Raw genomic sequence first — 13,054 nt, 5'->3', positions numbered from 1 at the left:
CAGGACCTCAAGAGCATTGAGATAGGTGTTCCAGCTGCCCTCCTGACGTGTAGCTGGCAGGGATGCAGGGTACTACGGCAGCAGCAATGCAGTACCTCCCTCGCTTGCCTCCAGGACTGGCCACTCCTCCCCTTCTTCCTCTTTTTGGGCAGATGGCACCTCCTTCTCACCCTAAAAGGGGCAGCACCCTGTATAGTGCCCGGGCTCTGCATAGGTGAGGCACCATGGAAGCACTTCCTCCTTCAGACTCTTTTGGGCAGGTGGCTGGGTTTGGATTTTTCCCTTGGAGGAGCCATTCCTCCGCCGTGCTCGCCTTACCCTGCCTGTAGGCTTCATGCCAAAGGGAGTCTTCGTCGGGGCACACATCTCGGAGGTACCCAGACTCTCCACAAGCTCTGCTTGTCGTGGCAATCTTCAGTTTTTTTCTTCAAGTTTTTCTTTCTTTTATTTTGTTTTTAAATAAACCTGCAGTTCTGCTCCATGTCTCCAGGGGTCGCTATCCCGCTCTGACACCGCATGTGACAGGGTAAAGTCACTCAAAATGCTGTTGCTACCAGGAAGCAAGAACAGAACTTGCAAGTTTAAAGCGCTAGTGTGCACTTTACTAATAAACTTATAGCAAAACAAATAGGCACAGTGGCCAAAACAAACAGTTGAAACAAACCAATAGATATGTGTATATTTTAAACACCACAGTGGAAGACTGAGCCGCCGCTTTCACAGCAAACACCACTACATAAACTCCCTACACATAAACGATAATTATCTACATACATATTTACACAACACACATACCTACACCGACATTAACACTCTCAACACTAATTCCAAACTAACACCTCTGATCACCCTTTTTATACACCTGTGGCTGGAGCCTAATTAATCAATAATCATTTATTCAATTCATGGTTCCAGCCACATTCCCACATGTTTTTGCAGGGAGGAATTTAACCCCCTTATTGCCACCCACTATTTCCCATGACTGTGCACCGGCAGGGCTTTCACCCTGCCACACCATGGTAAGAGGCTTCACCAATCACACTGTGTTGCACTGGGGCAGTTCGTGGCATGGTAAGTGTCAGTGCCAACAAATAGAAGAACAGCTCCACTATACCATGACCATGTGATATGATGATTGCACCCCATGGAAATGGGTACTGCTAATCTTTTTTATGGGGGGGCAATGTGATTTTCCCACACACCATCGACCAGCATGGGTCATAAAACATGTATGTGTGTGTGACAGTAGGGGCAACCACACACTCACTGTGTGGGCATCACACTCCCATTGCGAGCCAGACTCTCCCCATACTAACCACACTCTCCCCATGTGAACCACACACTCCTCGTGCAAGCTAGATACTCTCCGTGCAGGCATCACAATCCCAGTGTGAGCCAAAAACTCCCAAGGTGAGCCACATGCTCCCTGTGTGAGCCACACCCTCCCCATTCGAGCCACACACTCCTCGTGGGAGCCAAACACTCCCTGTGCAGGTGTCACTCTCCCCGTGCGAGCCACACTCTGCCTGTGCGAATCACACATTCCCCCTGTGAGCCAGGCTCATAATTTGTACACTAACATTATAAATATAAAATTATACCTTTGAAATGTCTCTTTTTCAACCATTGTTACCCCCCCCATTTTCAATTTACTAGTTCACAGCTGGGTACATCGCAGAGACAACAGACATTACAGATGCACTCCCCTTTGTAAAATCACCTCACTTCAGTCTTCTCAAATGCAGGCCCTTTGTTGAAAGTTAGTTAGTCTGCCTGTCAAGTAATGATCTAAGCAGATCCAGCAATATAGAATCATAAGAAACACACATAAAAGAATGTTGAACAGGTAGGAGATGAAATACACATATGCTTTCCATTAAGGTCATTAACAAAAGCAAACTGACGTGGGGCTGGAAAGTTGAAAGTCAGTTCTCTCTGAGACCTGAATAGAAGGTGAGGGTAATCAGCAAATCAGCCTACTCATAGGGATTTATGTACAGACAGGGTTGGAAACATTGGAAACCTCTACTGGAGAATGATGTACAGACAGGGTTGAGACAGTGGAAACCTTTACTGGAGAATGATGTACAGACAGGGTTGGGGACAGTGGAAACCTCTACTGGAGAATGATGTACACACAGGGTTGGAGACAGTACAGCATTAGAAAGGCCAAGAGAGAAATAGAAATGAACATTGCTAAGGGGGCTAAAACCAATTCCAAAATGTTTTTCCAACATTAGAACAGCAAGAGAACATTCAAAGAGGAGTGTGGAAGGGGTGGGGGTAATTCACTGACTAGGAGACAGACAGGTGTAATTGAAAACACCACACAGGTGCCCAGTTTTATTTTTGACAGTTCTTACTTTTTCCGGCAGAGGGCACTGTTGACCGTGGGCTGCATATCAACGATGATAGACAGCACCACGGAAATACCACAGCTGGTACGCGAACAGCAAGTGCACTCGCAGGTGCTCAAAGAAATAATAATGAAAACAGAAGGCGAAAAGAACAATGGAAAATAAAACAGTAATAAAACTACAAATAAAAGGTGCTGCACTCGGCAGCGTTATCCCGGTCGCCGCTACCCGCACGACCCGGATCACCATCCTACTCTGTAGGCTAACTAGCCTGCTCTTTTACAATACGCCGGGGTCTGCCCAAGGATTCCCCGCTCTCTCTGTCTCGCTGTGAAACTCTTTTTGTTTCGCCTGATTCCCGGTCCTGGATCAGAGCTTCCGCACTCTCGGTGCGTCTAAGTGGGCAGACCTGAGGAAACAGCAGAGCATTTTTTTTATAGGGCTAGCAATCTGCCAAGACTCGCCTCTCAGCCATTCAGAGAGGGGGAAAGTCCACACACCTACCTCCCACCTCCCCATGTCACTGCCATGACTCACAGGCGGTTGTTGGAAGACTGCCGCCCTCTTCCAGTAGTACTGTGAACACGCCAGCAGAGTCAGCATAGATCTCTCCCTGCTACATATCCTTCCCCTCAGAATGACACCACCGGTTCATTCGAAACTCCTACACCCCCATGCCTTCCCGAGAGAAAAAGTCTGCGTTTTGATGCAACTTTCCTGCTCGGTGGACTACCCTGAAGGCATAGAGCTGTAAGGCCAAGTACCACCGTGTGATTCTGGCGTTGCTATCTTTCATCTGGTGAAGCCATGCTAAGGGGGCATGATCTGTAACCAGAGTGAAGTGTCGCCCCAGGAGGTAGTACCGGAGTGCCTCGACTGCCCATTTTACTGCGAGACACTCCTTCTCAATGGTGCTATAATTTCTCTCACGGGGAAGGAGCTTCCTGCTGATATACAGGACTGGGTGCTCGCTTCCCCGAACCTCCTGCGACAACACTGCCCCGAGACCTGTCTCTGACGCATCCATCTGCAGGGTGAACCTCTTGCCAAAATCTGGGCTGCATAGCACTGGCTTACTACACAGCCTCCGCTTCAAGGCGAGAAAGGCCCTCTGGCACGACTCCGTCCACTGAACTGTATTTGGGGCAGCCTTCCCGGTGAGGTCTATCAAGGGAGCAGCGAGCGTAGCGAAACTCGGGATGAATTTTCTATAATAGCCCGCTAGTCCCAAGAAAGAGTGCACCTGGGTTTTGGTTGTAGGAACCGGCCAGTCAGCCAAGGTTTTCACCTTAGCAACTAGCGGTCTGATCTGGCCGCCCCCTACCCGATACCCCAAATACTCCGACTCACTCTTCCCAATGGCACACTTCTTTGGGTTAGCAGTGAGCCCCGCCTCCCGCAAGGATTGCTGCACCGCCGCCACCTTACACAGATGACTCGGCCAATCCTCACTGTGGATAACCACGTCATCTATGTAAGCAGCGGCGTACTGCTGATGGGGCCGCAAGATGTGATCCATCATCCGCTGGAAAGTGGCGGGTGCTCCGTGCAACCCAAAGGGCATGGTCCTGAATTGGTACAACCCGAAGGGAGTCGAAAATGCCGTCCTCTCTCTAGATTCCGGAGTCAGGGGTATCTGCCAGTACCCCTTCGTTAAATCCAGTGTCGTCATAAAATGAGCTGTGCCTAGACGCTCCAGCAACTCATTTACCCGGGGCATTGGATAAGCGTCAAATTTCGATTTCTCATTGATTCGTCTGAAGTCAATGCAAAATCGAGTTGACCCGTCTGGCTTATCGACTAAAACAATCGGACTGTTCCAGTCACTTTGGGACTCTTCTATTACTCCCAGTCTCAGCATTTCATCAATTTCCGCTTTTATTACCTGTCTTTTACGTTCAGGTATATGGTACAGCCTCTGGCGAACTAGCGCCCCCGGCTCAATATCAATGTGATGATGGGCTACTCGAGTCTGCCCCGGGACGGGAGAGAACACGTCATGAAACTCCGCCACCAGACCGTGAGCCTGCAATCTCTCAGCAATCTGTACCGATCCTTTCCTTGCCAACACAGAAAGATCAGGTCCCAGATCCGTGACATCATCTGCGTGCGCCACTAACAACGCCTCTGGTTGTAACCAAGGCTTTAAGAGATTGATATGGTAAATGTGTTTCTCTGTCCGTCGCTCCGGCTGGCAGATCTCATAGTCCACCTTCCCAACCTGGCGTGTAACCTCAAAGGGTCCTTGCCACTTAGCCAAGAGTTTCGACTCAGAACTAGGTAATAATAGATGTACCTTATCCCCCGGCTGAAATATGCGCAACCGGGCTCCTCGGTTATACTGTGTCTCCTGTCTGTGCTGTGCCTGCTGCAAATTGTCATGCGCCTATTTCCCCACAGACTCAAGACGTTTGCGCAGGTCCAACACATACCGGACGGTATTGGTCGAATTGTCCTGCTGCTCCTCCCACATCTCCCTGACCAGAACGAGCACGCCCCGGGGTCTCCGTCCATACAGCAGCTCGAATGGTGAAAACCCCGTAGAAGCCTGGGGAACCTCTCTGATCGCAAAGAGAAGGGGGGGAATCAGCTGGTCCCAGTAACGCACATCACTACGAATAAACCGGCGCAACATGTTCTTAAGGGTCTTATTAAAGCGTTCCACCAGACCGTCTGTCTGAGGATGAAACACCGAGGTCCTAATGGTCTTAATTCCCAAAAGCTTACATGTTCGACGGATTAGCCGGGACATCAAATTGGTGCCTTGATCGGTTAGGATCTCCTTGGGAATCCCCACCCGGGAGAAAACATTCACAAGCTTGTTGGAAACAGATTTAGCGGACATAGATCGGAGGGGAATTGCCTCTGGATAACGCGTAGCGTAATCCAGAATGACAAGTAGGTGGGTGTATCCTGTCGCACTCCTTTCTAATGGCCCAACTATGTCCATCCCAATACGCTCAAACGGAGCTTCCACTAGGGGCAAAGGCACCAGTGGGGCTCGTGGAACGGCTCTAGGGCTGGCCTTTTGACATTCCCCACAGCGCTCACAAAACCGTTTGACATAGCCATCCAGCCCCAACCAGAAGAACCGTGACACAAGCCTGGCTTTAGTTTTATCCCTTCCCAAATGACCAGACAGGGGAATAGCGTGAGCCAGCTGCAACAAATCCTCCTTAAAGGGCTGAGGAATGAACAACTTATGACGCACTTCACCGGTCTGGGGTAATTTATCGACACGGTACAGCAGGTCTCAATCAATTTCAAAGTGGGGGTACATGGCGGCGCGTCAGGGCTTGACCACCCGACCATTAACCACCGCTGCTTAGTCAAAGAGCCTGCCCAGCACGTCGTCACGCCCTTGCTCGAGTCGGAAGTCACGGGAGCGAGCTAAGAAATCCTTGTGCTGAAGTGACTGAGGTAATTGAATGCGCCTACCTGGTCGGCTGAGGTCACACTCCATCACGGGGCAGTCCTGGGTGAGGTGGCCCACCTCCCTGCACGTCCAACACCTCGGTGGGCTGGTTTCTCTCCCCAAAGTTTTGGCAAAAGGGGGAAACACTGGAGCCATAAAAGGGGCTCGCCGATAAGGCGTCCGCGCGAGACCCCGGTCCGACACTGCAGCAGCCCGTGGGTATCCCCACCCTGCCCCAGTTCCCGGGCCGGGAGCTCCCGCCGACACCCCCCGACCAAATCCTGGAATACCCCTTCCCCCCAGTCCCTTCTCCCTTTCCAGGGCCAGTTGAGGGGACGATCCAGTAGCCGCGCTCCTCCTCGGCAGTTTCACAGGCGTTGGCTCCGCTGCCTGGTACTGCTCGGCAAGTTCGACCACCCGGTCCAGCGTGTCTGGCGCCTGCCGCTGGACCCACAGCCGAGGTCCCGAGGCTAGACACTCCAGGACACGCTCCACCACGATCATCTCCACCACCCTGGCTTTGGTGTTCAAATCCGGATTCAACCAACCCATGGCGGAATCCTTCAGACGGTGGGCGATGGCTCGTGGGTGCTCCCCTGCCGCAAACTGCTCCTCCCGGAATTTTCCACTTGCTGTCGCTGAGTCTTCCCAGCGACAGCGAGTGGAAGCGATAGCGAGTGGGAGAAGTACAGGCATGGAAAAGTACAGAGCAGTTTAGAAGCAGAAAGGAGAAATTGCATCTTGAATTGCTTTAATCAGAAAATAGAGGACATTGGGGAAACACAGCAGCAGCTCAAAGTCAAACAGCCGCGTGTGTTTTTCTGATAACAAACAAGCTGAAACTCGGAGCAGCTGATTCAAATTCAGCGCCATTCTGAGACACGGGCGAGGGGAGGAGCCAACAGCACAGCAGAACAACGCAGTTAAACGAGGCAGTCTTCCCAGCGACAGCGAGTGGAAGCGACAGCGAGTGGGAGAAGTACAGGCGTGGAAAAGTACAGAGCAGTTTAGAAGCAGTTTGAAAGCAGGCTGACAGCTGCAGAAGAAACTAAACTTAAAAAAAAACCCTCAACATGGTCTTCAAGCCAGTAATCTGTGACACCTGCTTGATGTGGGAAATCCGAGAAAACCCAGCGGAGCTAAACCAAGTGTGCGTAAAGTGCAGCGCGATCCAGGATTTGCATAAACTAGTAAGTATGCTAGAAATGGAGCTGGAAGAAGTGAGACAGCAACAGGATCTTGAGGAACTGGCACACCCACAATTCATGGAAGTCTGCATCACCCCTAACAGACTGAAAGCCACCAGGGAGATAGAAGGTCAGAACAGCTGGGTTCAGGTAGGCAGAAGCAGGGAAAAAAAGAAACTTCGTCAAACACAACCACCAGAAATCAAAACAACCAACAAATTTGAGTCACTTCAGAATTTTGATGAGCAGAACCAACAACAAGAGAATGAAAGGAACAACATCCAGGACCCCATTGACAGTGGTGACCAGACAGCAAAAAGAAGGGAGGTCATGATTGTTGGGGACTCCATATTGAGAAACACAGCAAGTTCAATTCGCAGTTTGGACCCCCTTACTACAACAGTGTGCTGCCTTCCAGGAGCCTCGGTCAAGCACATCACTGAGAACGTGGACAGGCTCCTAGAACGAACAGGAGACGACCCGGTAGTAGTCGTCCACATCGGTACAAACAACATTGGAAGAGACAGACCAAAATCCCTGCAAAACAAATTCAGAGAGCTAGGAAGGAAATTAAAAGAGAAAACCAAAACTGTGGTATTTTCTGGTATACTACCGGCACCTTGCAAAGGACCATATGGACAGCTGGAAATAATTAATCAAAACGCATGGCTGAAGACGTGGTGCACACGGGAAGGCTTCACCTATCTTGATCATTGGACCACATTCTACAACGAGGACTATCTGTATAGACGGGACGGACTGCATTTAAATAACAAGGGAACCAGTCTACTCGGAGAAAAGATCCTCGAGCAGGTTCAGAAGCATTTAAACTAGAAAGGAAGGGGGGAGAAATCAACAAAAAAAAACAGAAGGGAGATCGCATCAAAACAAGGACAACTCAGGTAAAACAACCATTAAATGATTAAACGTATTTATCTAAATGCTAGAAGTATCAGAAACAAAATTCTAGAACTTGAAGCTACTGCACTAACAAGTAACTATGATGTGATAGGTGTTACAGAAACTTGGTTGTCTGAGAGTGATGGGGACGAATATAATATTTGTGGGTATACACTGTATAGGAAAGACAGGCAGGACAGAAGAGGAGGAGGGGTAGCGCTATACATAAGAAACAGTCTTGAAGCCCAGGTGTTAAACCTGGACAAAGAAAATAAAACCGAATCAATATGGGTCAGAATAACGGACAAAAATTCAAAGGGCATAATAATAGGAGCATGCTATAGACCACCAGATTCAGACGGTGAGCAAAATAATCTGTTATACAATGATATTAGAAATGTGTGTAGCAAAGGAGAAGCCATACTAATGGGGGATTTCAACTTCCCCCATATAAAATGGGAAAACCCGGTGGGTAGCGCAAAGGATGAAATAGAAATGGTGGAAATGACAAATGACTGCTTCCTAACACAATTTGTCAAGGCACCGACTAGAGGGGAGGCATGCCTTGATTTAGTCTTTTCAAATAACGAAGATAGAATAACTAAAACAGAGGTCAGAGAACCACTGGCAAACTCAGACCACAACATGGTCTCATTTGAAGTGTTTTTTAAATCCCCAAAAGTAATGACTAAAGCTAAGGTTTACAATTTTAGAAAAGCAAACTATGAAGGAATGAAACAGAGTCTAACAGAAGTAGATTGGATTAAAATAGAGAAAAACGCCATAGAAAAAGGATGGCTGTTCTTCAAAAATGAAGTACTAGAGGCGCAAAACAATTACATCCCTAAAGTAGACAAATCTAAATGTAAAACTAAATTGCCAAAATGGTTTAATAGATCAATTAAAAAAAATATTCAGCGAAAAAAGGCACTTTACAGAGCATTAAAAAAGGACCAAAAAGAAAGTACACAGAAAGAGTACACGGAACTGCAAACGCAAGTCAAAAAGGAAGTTAGAAAGGCCAAGAGAGAAATAGAAATGAACATTGCTAAGGGAGCTAAAACCAATTCCAAAATGTTTTTCCAATATTACAACAGCAAGAGAACATTCAAAGAGGAGGTTAAATGTCTAAGAGATACAAATGGCAAAAACGTAGATGAAGAAAAAAAAAAAAATAGCAAATATATTAAATGATTACTTTTCACAAGTTTTTACAAAGGAAGATACTGACAACATGCCCCACATGTCATTCAGTTCCTATCCAGTTTTAAATAACTTTAGCATAACTGAGGCAGAAGTGTTAAAGGGACTAGGAGCTCTTAAAATAAACAAATCCCCTGGGCCGGATGAGATCCTCCCAGTAGTACTCAAAGAAATGAAAGAAGTAATTTACAAACCGCTAACCAAGATCATGCAGCAGTCTCTTGACACAGGGGTGGTACCGACAGACTGGAAAATTGCAAACGTAATACCGATCCACAAAAAGGGAAACAAAACTGAACCAGGTAACTACAGACCAGTAAGCCTGACTTCTATTATATGCAAACTTATGGAAACTATAATAAGATCCAAAATGGAAAATTACCTATATGGTAACAGGGTCCTGGGAGACAGTCAACATGGTTTTAGGAAAGGGAGATCGTGTCTAACTAACTTGCTTGATTTTTTTGAGGATGCAACATCGATAATGGATAATTGCAAAGCATATGACATGGTTTATTTAGATTTCCAGAAAGCTTTTGACAAAGTCCCGCATAAAAGATTAATTCTCAAACTGAATGCAGTTGGGATTCAAGGAAACACATGTACATGGATTAGGGAGTGGTTAACATGTAGAAAACAGAAAGTACTGATTAGAGGAAAAACCTCAGAATGGAGTGTGGTAACCAGTGGTGTACCATAGGGATCAGTATTAGGGCCTCTGCTATTCGTAATCTACATTAATGATTTAGATTCTGGTATAGTAAGCAAACTTGTTAAATTTGCAGACGACACAAAAGTAGGAGGAGTGGCAAACACTGTTGCAGCAGCAAAGGTCATTCAAAATGATCTAGACAAGATTCAAAACTGGGCAGACACATGGCAAATGACATTTAATAGAGAAAAGTGTAAGGTACTGCATGCAGGAAATAAAAATGTACATTATAACTATCATATGGGAGATACTGAAATTGGAGAAGGAATCTATGAAAAAGACCTAGGAATTTTTGTTGACTCAGAAATGTCTTCATCTAGACAATGTGGGGAAGCTATAAAAAAGGCTAACAAGATGCTCGGATACATTGTGAAAAGTGTTGAATTTAAATCAAGGGAAGTAATGTTAAAACTGTACAATGCACTAGTAAGACCTCATCTTGAATATTGTGTGCAGTTCTGGTCACCTCGCTATAAAAAAGATATTGCTGCTCTAGAAAGAGTGCAAAGAAGAGCGACCAGAATTATTCCTGGGCTTAAAAGGCATGTCATATGCAGACAGGCTAAAAGAATTGAATCTGTTCAGTCTTGAACAAAGAAGACTACGCGGCGACCTAATTCAAGCATTCAAAATTCTAAAAGGTATTGACAGTGTCGACCCAAGGGACTTTTTCAGCCTGAAAAAAGAAAAAAGGATCAGGGGTCACACATGGAGATTAGACAAAGGGGCATCCAGAACAGAAAATAGGAGGCACTTTTTTACACAGAGAATTGTGAGGGTCTGGAATCAACTCCCCAGTAATGTTGTTGAAGCTGACACCCTGGGATCCTTCAAGAAGCTGCTTGATGAGATTTTGGGATCAATAAGCTACTAACAACCAAACAAGCAAGATGGGCCGAATGGCCTCCTCTCGTTTGTAAACTTTTTTTATGTTCTTCTTATGAAACCTCTACTGGAGAATGATGTACAGACAGAGTTGAGACAGTGGAAACCTCTACTGGAGAATGATGTACACACAAGGTTGAGAGAGTGGAAACCTCTACTGGAGAATGATGTACACACAGGGTTGGAGACAGTGGAAACCTCTACTGGAGAATGATGTACACACAGGGTTGGAGACAGTGGAAACCTCTACTGGAGAACGATGTACAGACAGGGTTGGAGACAGTGGAAACCTCTACTGGAGAACGATGTACAGACAAGGTTGAGACAGTGGAAACCTCTACTGGAGAATGATGTACAGACAGGGCTGAGAACAGTGGAAACCTCTACTGGAGAATGATGTACAGACAGGGTTGAGACAGTGGAAACCTCTACTGGAGAATGATGTACAGACAGGGCTGAGAACAGTGGAAACCTCTACTGGAGAATGATGTACAGACAGGGTTGAGACAGTGGAAACCTACCTGCTTACTGTTATAACAAACAGGAACACATTTGAAGCAGAGTAAAGTTTTTTATTTACACAAAAGATTTAAATGACTGAAAAAAGTATTTATTTCAGGAAGTTCAGACAAAATCCTTTTTTCAGCTGTGAAAAAAAGTAAACACAGTGCAGTAAACTTACTATTTTTCAAGAATTCTGTGGATTTCTGTGGCCATTTGTAGTGTCCGCTGTTCCACAAGTAACTGCCCTATTTCCTGTTTGGAAATCGGTAATCAGAGCTACCTCATGCAATACACCTCTGAGCACAACACCAGGGCTTGCAAGATAAAATCATTTGCCAGCATTAGAAGAACAGACAGTAAAGATATATTCAAGAATAGCAACATATTCAGTGAGTAATGGGTGAGAGTTAGGTCCTCTAAACCCATGAGCTCACTTCACTCCACGGAGCTTGGTTTACTCGCTATACCAGTGCAGTCAAAGGGAGCTCTCAGATTCTATAATCCTTTACTGTCCAACAGCATACATGCATCTCAATCTAGACTAAAGGCTTCTTTATAGTTAGGTTTGCTGTATTTTTGTTATTTCACTTCATTATCTTTTAGGTGTTTCTTCTGTATAGTGCTTTGGGAAGGCTGGCAGTGAAAAGAGCTATGAATCCAAGATTCTTGTTATATAGGTGGAAGTGAGATATACAGTCTCTTCCCTATAGTGCTCTAAAGGTGCCACACTGTAATTAGCAGGGGGTCTGAGTGGGGTAAAGATCACAAATAAAAGCCCCACCTGCACATTCTGTGTTTATTCACATGTGCACCTTGACAGATGACAGCACTTTCCATTACGTGTACTCTTTCTGCACGACAGGACTGGTTTCACAAACTCCATCGATCTGAATTTCCAAAGCAACAGTAGGTAGTCCAAGATTAATGCTAAATCAGGTCTGTGGCAACAGCTGATTAAACCTTCAAAAGAAGTGTAACAAACACCTCTTCAAAAGACACAAATGGTTTGTCAGATTATCTTCTCTGCTGGCCATTGTTTTGTCTAAAAAGAAACCACAAAAAGCACTAATGTTTCTTTTTACTACATTTCCAAAAAAGTTCCCCACAATTTTTATAATACAATGCATTCTAATACACAGGCAGTACACATCGTTAAATTTGAGGAATTATCAAATTCAATTGCGTGAAGTCGAACGCAATAGATGTCTCTTCTTTTTATCTGAAACTAGTATTTCATGGAAATAATTTATATTATACAAGATGCAGTCTACATTTGAATAAGAGTCTAATGCAAAGATAGCGGTTAGACTCCCATTAATATGGTTTACATTAAAGTAACACAATACATGCACAAAAATATTATCTTGATATATAAAAAAAAAAAAGTCCAAATAATTTGGTTTTAAATATTATAAAATACTTTTTTTTAATATGCAAAAAAAAAAAAAAAAAAAAAAAAAAAAACCAAAAAAAAACCAAGATAATTCTTGCCAGAAAAGGGATAGATATGAATCCAAGTTCAAGCTGATTGTTTGGGCATATCACACTTTTTAGAGGCACTGTTTTACATGAACAACAAGTTTCCTAAATCTTCCATAACTGTAAATGTGTGTCATTAAAGTTTCTTTTAGTATTTTTAAAGTATAAAAGACTCAATAGTGGTACATTTAGAAACACGAAGAGAAGCACACACTGAGTAAAATACTTCCTGTATGTCTTCAAAGTCTGTAATCATACAAAACCTGCTCTCTTCCTGTCTTCAAACCAACCGAACCCACTTCCAACGACACACCTGACTTAACTACTTTTGCTTTAGAAATAGGTTACTAAACATTCACGAACCTTGTATCAAGGTTGTTGTTAACAGTAAATAAACCCTTAAACTCAAGTG

Source organism: Polyodon spathula, chromosome 2 (genome assembly GCF_017654505.1).
Source record: "Polyodon spathula isolate WHYD16114869_AA chromosome 2, ASM1765450v1, whole genome shotgun sequence".
NCBI lineage: Eukaryota > Metazoa > Chordata > Actinopteri > Acipenseriformes > Polyodontidae > Polyodon > Polyodon spathula.
The sequence above is the reverse complement of the archived record's forward strand: the minus strand, read 5'-3'. Positions refer to the sequence as shown.